We start from the raw sequence: 14097 nt of genomic DNA, 5'->3' as shown, positions 1-14097 counted from the left end.
GGGGTTGCAAAATCTGGTGACAGAGCCTCTTTAAGGGGTTAATGGCAGGGATCGAAGCTAATTTCGGTCCCCGCCATTACAGCCAGAAGTCAGCTGTAAGATATCGCTGAAATCCGGCGATGATGGCACCGGCTCAGCTTCTGAGCCGGTGCCAAAGATTTGTCATATGGATACGGCAATTTGGAGGAAGTCATGGATTTCCATGGCGTACCCATACGGCAAATGTCGGGAAGGGGTTAATGTCAGAATAGTATAGCTGCAGAACTCACAGCAATGGCTGCATGTACCTGCCTAACTAACACACTGACTCTGGCTCCTATCTCTCTCTAAAATCTCACTCTCTCAAATTATTTTTTAGTCTGTCTATTCCTTTCTTCGCACCACAAATCACTAAAATACGAAATGTGAGGAAAATTCACAACAAAATAAATTCTTGTAAAATCGGTTCGTTCAGCTCTATTGTACTATATATATATATATATATATATATATATATATATATATATATATTGTAGCAGTGCAGCTACTGGACAGTGCAGAAACCCGGGTTTTAAGCAAACAGGGAGCAAGTACAGCAGAGAGGGTTTTCTCCGCTGTTGCTTGGGTGTAAAGCCTGGAATAGGGCCTGGTTTGCTGGAGTGTGAAGGAGAAGGGCGGGCTTCCACTCCATACAGACAGTCCATGTATTGGGCTGTCTGATGAGCTTAGTTAGGCTTCACCTGGGACGGCTCTTTAATTCGGGTGTGTACAGTTCACTCAGGGCTCTCAGTCTGGGGAAGACAGGCATGCTAGCCTGTGAGAGTCACCAACGTGTAAGGTAAAGCTGCCTATGTTGTGAGGTGCTGGGCACAAGGCTCAGTGTCTCGTAGTGAGGAACACTGAATGTCTTAGGCCTCATGCACACGACCGTATTTTTTCACACCCGTAAATACTGGCGTAAATACGGGTCCGGTGTCACACGTATTCCACCCGTTTTGCACCAGTATTTACGAACCCGTGCTCGTAAATATGGGTCCGGTGTCACACGTATTCCACCCGTATTTACGAGCACGTTTTTGGCAGCAAAATAGCACTGCACTAATCGGCAGCCCCTTCTCTCTATCAGTGCAGGATAGAGAGAAGGGACAGCCTTTTCTGTAATAAAAGTTAAAGAAATTCATACTTACCCGGCCGTTGTCTTGGTGACGCGTCCCTCTCTTCACATCCAGCCCGACATCCCTGGATGACGCGGCAGTCCATGTGACCGCTGCAGCCTGTGATTGACCTGTGATTGGCTGCAGCGGTCACATGGCCTGTAACGTCATCCAGGACGTCGGCCCGGATGTCGAGAGGGACGCGTCACCAAGGCAACGGGCGGGAGACCGGACTGGAGGAAGCAGGAAGTTGTCGGTAAGTATGAACGTCTTTTATTTTTATTTTTTAGAGGATAGGGGATACATGTCTTTTGTTTATGGCAGAGCGGGGAGATACCTCCCCGCTCTGCCATAGTTTTCATTGTAGTCCCGGCGGTAGTTACGCCACTGGGCTGTGGCCTGCAGACCGGGTAGTCCCCTGACCTCGCCTCACCTCGCAACGCTCCCGTAATCACGGGTGAACACACGCAGCCACCCATGATTACGGGAGCCCCATAGACTTCTATGGGATGCCCGTGCCGTTATTACGGCATGAAATAGGGCATGTTCTATCTTTTTTAACGGCACGGGTACCTTCCCGTGAGCAAACGGGAAGGTACCCGTGGCTAACAGAAGCCTATGAGCCCGTTATTGCGGGTCGTAATAACGACCCGCAATAACGGGTGTTTTTACGGTCGTGTGCATGAGGCCTTAGTTAGAGGCTGGACGGCCTAGGGTTTATTTTGGTATGTTTAATGTTGTAACACTGCTTGCTGTGGTGAAGACAATAAAGCTACCTGCGGCTGGTTTAAACTTTTATTCAACGAGTTGGAGTGTACTTTATATGTGTGCCAACCATCTCACCCTGGAGATGGCGATCCCGTGAGCTAAGTGGTCCCCAAGACGTCACATATGGTGGAGAATGCGGGCAATAAAATTGCACAAGAAGTGTGCAGGGAAATTTAAAGGGCCAGAAGCCCAATTAAAGAGTCTGTTTGTCCATTGCAATGGGTCTTATGGAGGAACTCCTCAAACAAATGGTGCAGATGAATGCAGAGCTGCAGGAAACAAATGCCAAACAGAGGGAGGATAACCAAAGGTTCCTGGCACAGTTGGAAGCAGATCGAGAGGCTCTAAGGGCACCAGTGCTGTCCATGGATGCACAGCCTTCCAGGCCAAGTGGATGCTTTTCAATGCCAGCTGCATTGACGCCGGGTACTCCGGAGGTAGTACAGACAGCTTGCAGAGAAGAGCACGGAGCGTGCGTACCTGTTATACAAGCTGTGAGGACCGTTGCTAAGGGCAACCACCCGGACTCATAGTGGGAATGTTTGCAAGTGGACTATTGTCTGCATGGAAAAGGTGTTCCCAAGCAATGTTGGCAGCTGTTAAAAAGCCAAGTGTGCTGAATCGCCCAGATGTGGTTGCTAGTAGCAACCAACTCCGACAGCATGTGGCGGCTGTTCAGCAGAAGGAGTGCTGTTGGAGATGCCATCAAGCAGATGGATGTGCACCTGATTGTTCCCTGGTCAGGAGGCCAGAGAGAGCGCAAGAGAAAACACGTGAAGTGTTGGTTGGTGGGATTCCACTACTAGTCAGTCTGTATCTTCGCCAAGAGTTCTCGAGTGTGCATCCGGACATTTTGCTGTTCGTGAAGAAGGATCCTGAGTTGGGTGAAACCGTTCTGATTGACTTTGAAACTGATTTTGGGACAGTGCAGCACAGACTTATAAAATATCAGGAACTTGATGAGGAATTTGTGCTGGGAAGGGACTTCCCTCATTTTTGTCAGTTGTGTGAGAAAGGCAATATCTCCGATAAGCATTGTAGCTATTACAGGGAAAAGTCCTCTGCAGGGTGTGCTGCTCCACTGCCAGAAAGGGAAAATGCACCAGTTGTAATGATGTCAAGTGATAATGTGATTCAGGAAATGCCTGCTAAAAATGACGCACATGTATTTGATGCACAGCGTTTATGTGATGACACTAGTGAAATGTCAAAAATTGTGCCTAATGTGTCTTTAAAGGGAAAGTTTCGCTAGAAAAAAATGTATTTTTTTTTTTAGTTAAACAATTAGTGTATAGGTGATTAAACATTGTTCTAATTTTTTTAATTTTTTTGACGAGTCAGGAAATATTATAAATTAGATTCTAATTTATAATATTTCCCAGCACTGGTCACTAGATGGAGCAATTCCCAAAATTGCAGCATTGCATGTGGTAAAGCAACCACATTGCTTTATGCTGCAAAATTTGAGAAAACTCACTCGCTCTAGTGAGCTCTCAGAATCCCCCCTCCTTTATCCTTGCTAGTGCCGGGAGAAATGAGGGGATTGAACGGTCAAACCTCCTACATTGTGTGTCGCCATTTTTTGAGCTAACACACAGTGTAGTAGGTTAACATACAGTAGTAAACACACACTAAAACACGAACATACATAGAAATAACTTACCTGCTCCTGCCGCCGCCGCTCCCTCCGGTCCGTCCGCTCCGTCTGCTACCGCTGCTCCAAGTGCACAAGTCCGGAAGCCGCGACCGGAAGTAGTAATCTTACTGTCCGGCCGCGACTTCCGGTCCACAGGAAAATGGCGCCGGACGTCGCACAGTTCAACTTGGACTGTGTGGGAGCGGCGCATGCGCCGTTCCCACACAGACGGCGTACAGCATAGTGGATTGAACGGGCCCCATTCGCATTCACTATGGGACTGTATGTGCTGTATTCCATGTCTGTATGTGTCGTTAATCGATACATACAGAGATGGAAAAAAAAATGGCAGCCCCCATAGGGAAGAAAAAGTGAAAAAATAACAAAAAGTAAAACACAAACACACAAATAAATAAAAAAATGTTTAATAAAACACTAAAGTCAAATTGATGTAAAAAATTTTTTTTTCGTGACACTGGTCCTTTAACCCATGAGTATGTCACCCAGCCTGAGCAGGTTAATGCATTGTGTGAACAGGCTGTTAAAGAAACAGCAGCCGAGACAGAAGAGGGGATTAGTTCAAGTGTGCACCTTGAGGCTGTAGTTGAGAAAGTCGAGCGTGTCACCAGTGATGTGCGTACTGTTACTGATGGTAATCCAGAGGATGTGTCCTTGGAAACAGATGTGTCAGGTGTATCTGAGATTTCTCTAGAGGTTGGGATTGTTGATGGTGGTAACCTGGAGTACAGCCCTGCCATACCTAGTGATGGTGATGAAAATGTGCCTGGTGCAATAGAGGTGACTGCAGCACCTTTAGAAATGTTGCCCCCTACAGGTCATTCCTATGCTGTAGAAACTGAGACTGATGTAACGCTCACTCATTCCATGGGGATGGGGGAAGCACAGGAGGTAGACTTCAAGTCGTGTTCAGTGGATGCTACTATAGTGTATGCTTCGGTCCCTGATATTACATGTGATGTAAAACAGGTTACTAATGGCTCAAGTATGCCCCTAGAGGTCATGGTTCACAATAACAAGACTGTTGCATGTGATGTGTGCACTGTTCCTAATGGCAACCAGCTGTATACTGCTGCGATGTGTGAGTGGAGTGGTGATAAACTCTACAGGTCTGAGAATGTGGTTGGGGTCACCTCAGAGTCAGCTGAATCCAGCAGCAGTGATCCACCTTTTTATTTGAGCGACCACACCAGTGTGAATGTAGCCCTAAGTGCCGCACATGAGTTCCTGGACAGTGGAGTCAGTGAGGTGTCTGCGCTGGTGGCTGTGGCCTCGGTCACTAATGAATCGCCCAGTAGTGAACCAGATGTACATGAAAACATTACCCTAGAGGTTGGGGCTGTCAATGGTACCAATGAGGACACTACTGCCATGTATAGTGTGAGAAGGGTTACTACTTCACCCTTAGAAGTTCTGCCCCCTGCAGGTCTTTCACATGTAGACGTTGAGACCCATGTAGCGCCCACACTTTCCCAGGAGGTAACGGGAGCAATAGAGGGGGTCTTCCAGGCTTGTTTAATGGATACTAATGCAGAGTGTGCTTTAGCCATGGAAGCTGCATGTGACACCAGACAGGTTGCTAAGGGCAACAAGCGGTGCTATACCACTACGCAGGATGAGGGTCCTAACACTGCTGCAGAGACGGCCACTACCGGGTCAGATAGAAGTAACCCAGAGAGGTCTGCTCAGTGTGGTGAAAAATTGTCTCTGGACGGACAGCCTGAGCGTATAGACGCTGAGACACAAAACTCCAAGATGGAGGGGAGTATAGCATCTGAAAGTGGTGTTGTAGATGATACAGGGTATACCAACAACTCATGAGTTGAGTGTTACTGAACACAATGAGTCAGTGTCTAAACAAAGGGGTGACACACAAAGCCACTTCATGGATACGGAAAGGTCCCTGAATCTAGGGTACAACACATGTAAATATGGCTGTGATCAGCAAAAGCTAGTGGTGCCTACAAGGGATGAGGATGCCATGCTTGCCAACATAGAAGAGTTGTTGGAGCACCCGTATAATACACCCACGGGTGATTATCAAACTGTTACTGTAGAAGTGACCCTAAGTGTGATTATGTCCCAACGTAGGAGCTTTGACCCTGGAGGGAGGTTGAAATGGGATCAGTCCTACGGCCTTTATCAAAGGGGGGGATATGTAGCAGTGCAGCTACTGGACAGTGCAGAAACTCAGGTTTTAAGCAGCCAGGAAACATGTACAGCAGAGAAGGTTTTCTCTGCTGTTGCTTGGGTGTAAAGCCTGGAATAGGGCCTGGTTTGCTGGAGTGTGAAGGAGAAGGGCGGGCTTCCACTCCATACAGACAGTCCATGTCTTGGGCTGTCTGATGAACTTAGTTAGGCTTCACCTGAGACGGCTCTTTAATTCAGGTGTGTACAGTTCACACAGGGCTCTCAGTCTGGGGAAGACAGGCATGCTAGCCTGTGAGAGTCACCAATGTGTAAGTTAAAGCTGCCTATGTTGTGAGGTGCTGGGCACAAGGCTCAGTGTCTCGTAGTGAGGGACACTGAATGTCTTAGTTAGAGGCTGGACGGCCTAGGGTTTATTTTGGTATGTTTAATGTTGTAACACTGCTTGCTGTGGTGAAGACAACAAAGCTAGCTGCAGCTGGTTTAAACTTTTATTCAACGAGTCGAAGTGAACTTTATATGTATGCCAACCATCTCACCCTGGAGATGGTGATCCCGTGAGCTAAGTGGTCCCCAAGATGTCACATATATATATATATATATATATATATATATATATATGAGAGAGAGGTAGAAGGAAAAAAAAAAGCAGCACTTCGTAATAGTATAGATTGGTTCAAAGCGATCCTGACCTTGATCCAAAACGGTCCTGTAGGTATATGTAGAAATGACCGCAAAACTCCAAAACTTGATGTCAAGCAAAGATGTGGTTTATTATTCCATATTTTAAAAGGAAGCTACGTTTCAGTCCTCTCACAGGACCTTTTCAAGCTAGCTGAGGACTGAAACGTAGCTTCCCTTTAAAACATGGAATAATGAACCATATCTTTGTTTGACATCAACTTTTGGAGTGCTGCGGTAATATATGTATGTATGTGTATATATATATATATATATATATATATATATATATATATATATATATATATATAGGTAGACGTATGGATCCAGCAGCACCGGTACAATATGGGTGCAAGCCAGTGAGAGCAGACCAAGATCCTAATTATGTACGGTACAAAAAATAGGCAGCACTCCGTTCAAGTAAAGGTGAAAAAGAGGCTACTTTATTGTCGCATAGTCTATGGGACAATAAAGTACCCTCTTTTTCACCTTTACTTGAACGGAGTGCTGCCTATTTTTTTACCGTATATATATATATATATATATATATATATATGTGGACTCTTTAATCACAGGAGAAAGCGATCCCGCAGGGACGGGAGGAAACACAAGAGAAGGTTGAACCACAACAGGACCAGAGGCAGGGTGACTCCAGCACGGGGGGTCGTCAATATCAGACACGGAGGAGAAATCCCCAAACCTAGTGGTGAATATTTCATCTTTTACATTAACTGACTCACAGATAAAAGTGCTTAATTGTGGTTTATCTTTCTGTCCCAATAACCCCATTGATTGTTTTTTCTGGACCTTGATTTGGAAAGTTTTTTTCAGGTCAATTAGATTAAAGGCTTATTTCTCTGTACAACCTAAAAATATGAATGTAAATAATACATCTGCTTATTATATTGATTAGACATTACACCTTAGTGATTATTGGCTGCATAACAAAAGCAGATTTCAGCCTCCTCAAAATTTTCATTCTGTGGAAACTGATGTTTCATTTGTGAAAAACTGAGTTGCTTCCCTAAAGGAGATGCATCGCAAGCATCCCATTCAGAGGAATCTAACACGAGATGAGCAATTGGCACATAAAGACTTGGCAGATAATAGTGACTTAGTGATCAAACCTGCAGATAAGGGGGGTGCCATAGTTGTTATGGATACTTCCTCTTATCTGCAAGAAAATGAAAAATCAACTTAGTGATCAAGATATATACACAATGCTACCAGGTGATCCTAAGTTTACCTATCTTCGTGAACTGAACACTCTGGTCAATAATGCATTGTTGGATAAAATTATTGACAAAGATTTGCATGATTTCTTACAGGTGAAGTTCCCAATCACCCCTGTATTATAGCTTTTGGCAAAAATCCTCAAAGACCCAGTTAGACACCCTGGATGCCCAATTGTATCGGGGAGTGATTCTCTTTTTGTCCCTGCAGCAATGTTTGTTGACAAAATCCTTAGGCAGTTTGCCATTAGTGTGGACTCCTACATCATGGACACCTCAGACTTCCTGGTCAGGATCCAGGATCTTGTGGTCCCTGCCCAGTCGGTCCTGGTTACCCTTGATGTGGGTAGTCTATATACCTCCATTGATCACAGACAAGGCATTGATGCCTCTCTGTTCTATTTAGAAAAATCAGGACATTCTATTGAGAAAATTGGGTTTACTAGGTCTCTTCTTGAGTTTATCTTAACGAAGAATTATTTTTTGGTAGCAGATAAATTCTACCTACAGAAAAGAGGGACGGCAATGGGGTCAAATATGGCTCCCACATATGCAAATATCTTTATGCGGCTGATTGAGGAGGACCTCGTCTGTGTCCCCACACTTCAGTCATGTACTGCGGTGGTGGCGATACATAGATGTTAACTAAAAGAATTCTTTGAATATTTGAATACTATTAATTATACAATCAAGTTCACCATGTCTTACTCCACCTTGTCAATTGAAGTCTTAGATACATGTATTTAAATTTATGATAATGGTCTTGTCTCTGGCCTTTTTATAAAAAACACAGACAGAAATAACCTTTTACACTATACCAGTGGCCATCTGAGAACAATGCTGGAATCGTTACCTTTCAGCCAATTAATCAGAGTTAAGAGGGTAGTGAGCCAGGAAGACAAATTATCCTCACGGCTTGAACTAATGTGTAAAAACTTTTTGGATAGGGGGTACCCAAACTATATTGTCACGGCGCGGGGTGTGGACCCACTACACCGTACCGCGTAGCGGGGTAGCAGCTTGCCAACAAGGTACAAAACAATGTCTATAGTTCTGAACGGGTACCTGAGGCAATGTAGACAGTGGCAGGAGCACGACTTGACTTTCACAGCAGGTCACGCTGCGGATGCAGCGGGAGGACACGACTTGACTTTCACAGCAGGTACGATAGCACGGGTCGCAGGGTACAGGCAGCAGGAACGGATAACACTGGGAACTGGAAAACACTGGGAGACCTTTAGCAAGACAAACTATGGTATACAACAACGCTCAGGCAAGGAATCAGTGGGCAGGACCCCTTATTATAGTCCAGCAGCCATTTGGGCTGATAATTGATGTTAGGCAGCTGGACGCGTACTGGCCCTTTAAAGCCATGCAAGCGCGGGCGCGCGCGCCCTGCAGGACACAGTCCGAGGACCCGGAAGAGAGTGCCGTTGTCTCCCTGGAGGGAGCGAACGCCGAGAAGAGAGACGTCCATGGCCGGGATCGTCAAGGCGTAAGTCAGAACGACGACCCACGGCCATAGACGTAACATATACAGTGAAGGAAATAAGTATTTGATCCCTTGCTGATTTTGTAAGTTTGCCCACTGTCAAAGTCATGAACAGTCTAGAATTTTTAGGCTAGGTTAATTTTACCAGTGAGAGATAGATTATTTTAAAAAAAAAAGAAAATCACATAGTCAAAATTATATATATTTATTTGCATTGTGCACAGAGAAATAAGTATTTGATCCCCTACCAACCATTAAGAGTTCAGCCTCCTCCAGACCAGTTACACGCTCCAAATCAACTTGGTGCCTGCATTAAAGACAGCTGTCTTACATGGTCACCTGTATAAAAGACTCCTGTCCACAGACTCAATTAATCAGTCTGACTCTAACCTCTACAACATGGGCAAGACCAAAAAGCTTTCTAAGGATTTCAGGGACAAGATCATAGACCTGCACAAGGCTGGAATGGGCTACAAAACCATAAGTAAGACGCTGGGTGAGAAGGAGACAACTGTTGGTGCACTAGTAAGAAAATGGAAGACATACAAAATGACGGTCAATCGACATCGATCTCGGGCTCCATGAAAAATCTCACCTCGTGGGGTATCCTTGATCCTGAGGAAGGTGAGAACTCAGCCGAAAACTACACGGGGGAACTTGTTAATGATCTCAAGGCAGCTGGGACCACAGTCACCAAGAAAACCATTGGTAACACATTACGCCGTAATGGATTAAAATCCTGCAGTGCCCGCAACGTCCCCCTGCTCAAGAAGGCACATGTACAGGCCCGTCTGAAGTTTGCAAATGAACATTTGGATGATTCTGAGAGTGATTGGGAGGTGCTGTGACAGATGAGACTAAAATTGAGCTCTTTGGCATTAACTCAACTCGCCGTGTTTGGAGGAAGAGAAATGCTGCCTATGACCCAAAGAACACCGTCCCCACTGTCAAGCATGGAGGTGGAAACATTATGTTTTGGGGGTGTTTCTCTGCTAAGGGCACAGGACTACTTCACCGCATCAATGGGAGAATGGATGGAGCCATGTACCGTCAAATCCTGAGTGACAACCTCCTTTCCTCCACCAGGACATTAAAAAGGGCTCGTGGCTGGGTCTTCCAGCACGACAATGATCCGAAACATACAGCCAAGGCAACAAAGGAGTGGCTCAAAAAGAAGCACATTAAGGTCATGGAGTGGCCTAGCCAGTCTCCAGACCTTAATCCCATCGAAAATTTATGGAGAGAGCTGAAGATCCGAGTTGCCAAGCGACATCTTAATGATTTACAGATGATCTTCAAAGAGGAGTGGGCCAAAATTCCATCTAACATGTGTGCAAACCTCATCATCAACTACAAAAAACATTTGACTGCTGTGCTTGCCAACAAGGGTTTTGCCACCAAGTATTAAGTCTTGTTTGCCAAAGGGATCAAATACTTATTTCTCTGTGCACAATGCAAATAAATATATATAATTTTGACAATATGATTTTCTTTTTTTTTTTTTTATATAATCTATCTCTCACTGGTAAAATGAACCTAGCCTAAAAATTCTAGACTGATCATGTCTTTGACAGTGGGCAAACTTACAATATCAGCAAGGGATCAAATACTTATTTCCTTCACTGTATCCTCGAGATGAACAAACAAAAAGTCCTGAATCTAGATAGAAATATCTTACTTAGTGGAAATTTGTCTAAAAAGAAACAACTTCAAATACCCTTTGTTTCCACTTTTTCTATGTTCAGTCCTCAGGTCAGTGATATCATACAAAAAGATTGGTGTATATTGAGTAGAACCTTCCCAGACACTGTTGAGTTTCAGGAGAGGCCTATTTTGGCCTACAGAAAAGGTAAAACAATTAAGAACAGTGTGGTGAAGGCGGACATAGGCTCCTGTCGTAAGGGACATACTCTTTTGGCTCCCCAAAAACAGGGATGCTATCCTTGTCTATGATGTAATATCTGTAACAACATGATTAAAGGTAGCAGCTTTAACCATCCACAAACTGGTAAACTTATGTATATCAGAGGTTTCTTTACATGCCAAACATAATTTGTCATCTATTTAATAAGTTGCCCCTGTGGTCTTCATTATGTTGGTGAGACCACTATGGAGGTGACTCTAAGAATGAGGAACCATAAATCTAATGTCAATACAAAAAGAAGGGACCTACATGTATCCAGACATTTTCTGGATAGCAAACATGGGGTGTCACAACTGAAATTCAGAATTATAGGTTCAATACCCCCGATGAGACAAGGCGGTGACAGGGAACTTGCACTCAAAAGGACAGAATTTGAGTGGATATATAGACTTGACACTATGTCTCCCAACGGGTTGAATGTGGAGTACCCGTATGGCCCACATATCTAGTAGGACAGATAATATTTTCTTCAGATAGCTGATGTTTTTTACTGTCAGCGTTCTCTCTTGGCGATATAGTTAGTTTTGTATACATCTATTGTTTGGAGGTCTAAATTGGACCTTCCTCTATATGTATTTTTATTCAAGTCTATTTGATTAATATTTATGAACACTGTATATTTATTGTTTTTTCTCTTATATTTTTAGATACACATTCTTTATGAAGTAATTTGCTGCTTCATGAAGGCAGCAGAGGCCCATTGCATCTAGATTGAAGAAAAAAATTGAAAAAAAGCTTATTGCTTTCTGATCTATTTTTTCCGGAAGGGATGGAAAACATTATGTGTTTACTATGTGCATATGTATCATAAGTAATGTTCTATTAGTTTATTCATAGTTTGTATTATATGTAGATGTGACTAGCAAATCCAATTTCATCCTATCAATCCATAGTAGCATTTTCATATTGTATTTCTCTTTATCTAATATAATTTAGAGTAAATCCTTTAGGGGTTAATAATACCTTTAGCAATATATACTGATTTGCTCTATTAAATTGAAGGATTTGTTCTGCATTGTCAGACTAGTCTACAGACTATTTTAAGTCTGTTGCTAATAACTATCTGCTTTTAGCAAGATATACATATCTAATACCTATAGTCACTTGTCTATATGACTTTATCTACATTTAGCGATTTCCACATGATGTTTTCCATCTACTTCAGACTTACCAGCTTCAGACGAGCCCCGCGGTTCGTGCATGCGCAGACCGACTGGAACGCTACTGTCGGGTCTGCGCATGTGCCGGGGGATACACTCGCCGTTTGTGTTCCACTGGATACATTTCTGGTTTGGACGTCATTCTGGGATGTTTACAGTGTATGCCCATGGATTCTGACTCCTCGTGGTATTTAGCAAAGGTATTTAATTATACAATCCACCACATTGTGTACCATATGTTTTCGATCTATAGATTGACCTCTGCAGCTGTCTGAAGGCAGTTTAAGTGCTCATTATGTCCCTTTATAACATTTTTGTACACTAAATATTTTTGTATTTCACAGCCGGTTTATGTAATCAGCTGTAGAACAGTGCACGATGAATGAATATCTATTATGTTAAATTGTAATTTATGTCTATAAAGTCTATTTTTATATATTGCATTTATTTAGATGTATGCTAATTGCTAGCATCACTTACTATATGTACTCCACACTATGTGTAGTTTGTTACAGCTTGAGAAAGGTTCTTTGACGGACCGAAACGTCGCTGCTCACTTGAGGTGAATAAATCCACCCTTTTTCATCAATCTTGAAGTCTTGGTGCCGTTACTTGTTCTTATGGTTTTTGTATATTTCAAGTTGGGGAAGAGATTCCTACTCTTGGTATCGTGCACATGGCCTAATTTATAGCTGGTTGGAGTGCTGTGCTCATCTACAATTGGATTATATATATATATATATATATATATATATATATACACAGTGAAGGAAATAAGTATTTGATCCCCTTGCTGATTTTGTAAGTTTGCCCACTGTCAAAGTCATGAACAGTCTAGAATTTTTAGGCTAGGTTAATCATACCAGTGAGAGATAGATTATTTAAAAAAAAAAAGAAAATCACATAGTCAAAATTATATATATTTATTTGCATTGTGCACAGAGAAATAAGTATTTGATCCCCTACCAACCATTAAGAGTTCAGCCTCCTCCAGACCAGTTACACGCTCCAAATCAACTTGGTGCCTGCATTAAAGACAGCTGGCTTAAATGGTCACCTGTATAAAAGACTCCTGTCCACAGACTCAATTAATCAGTCTGACTCTAACCTCTACAACATGGGCAAGACCAAAGCGCTTTCTAAGGATGTAAGGGACAAGATCATAGACCTGCACAAGGCTGGAATGGGCTACAAAACCATAAGTAAGACGCTGGGTGAGAAGGAGACAACTGTTGGTGCAATAGTAAGAAAATGGAAGACATACAAAATGACTGTCAATCGACATCGATCTGGGGCTCCATGCAAAATCTCACCTCGTGGGGTATCCTTGATCCTGAGGAAGGTGAGAGCTCAGCCGAAAACTACACGGGGGGAACTTGTTAATGATCTCAAGGCAGCTGGGACCACAGTCACCAAGAAAACCATTGGTAACACATTACGCCGTAATGGATTAAAATCCTGCAGTGCACGCAAAGTCCCCCTGCTCAAGAAGGCACATGTACAGGCCTGTCTGAAGTTTGCAAATGAACATCTGGATGATTCTGAGAGTGATTGGGAGAAGATGCTGTGGTCAGATGAGACTAAAATTGAGCTCTTTGGCATTAACTCAACTCGCCGTGTTTGGAGGAAGAGAAATGCTGCCTATGACCCAAAGAACACCGTCCCCACTGTCAAGCATGGAGGTGGAAACATTATGTTTTGGGGGTGTTTCTCTGCTAAGGGCACAGGACTACTTCACCGCATCAATGGGAGAATGGATGGAGCCATGTACCGTCAAATCCTGAGTGACAACCTCCTTTCCTCCACCAGGACATTAAAAAGGGCTCGTGGCTGGGTCTTCCAGCACGACAATGATCCGAAACATACAGCCAAGGCAACAAAGGAGTGGCTCAAAAAGAAACACAT

Source organism: Rhinoderma darwinii, chromosome 4 (genome assembly GCF_050947455.1).
Source record: "Rhinoderma darwinii isolate aRhiDar2 chromosome 4, aRhiDar2.hap1, whole genome shotgun sequence".
NCBI lineage: Eukaryota > Metazoa > Chordata > Amphibia > Anura > Rhinodermatidae > Rhinoderma > Rhinoderma darwinii.
The sequence above is the reverse complement of the archived record's forward strand: the minus strand, read 5'-3'. Positions refer to the sequence as shown.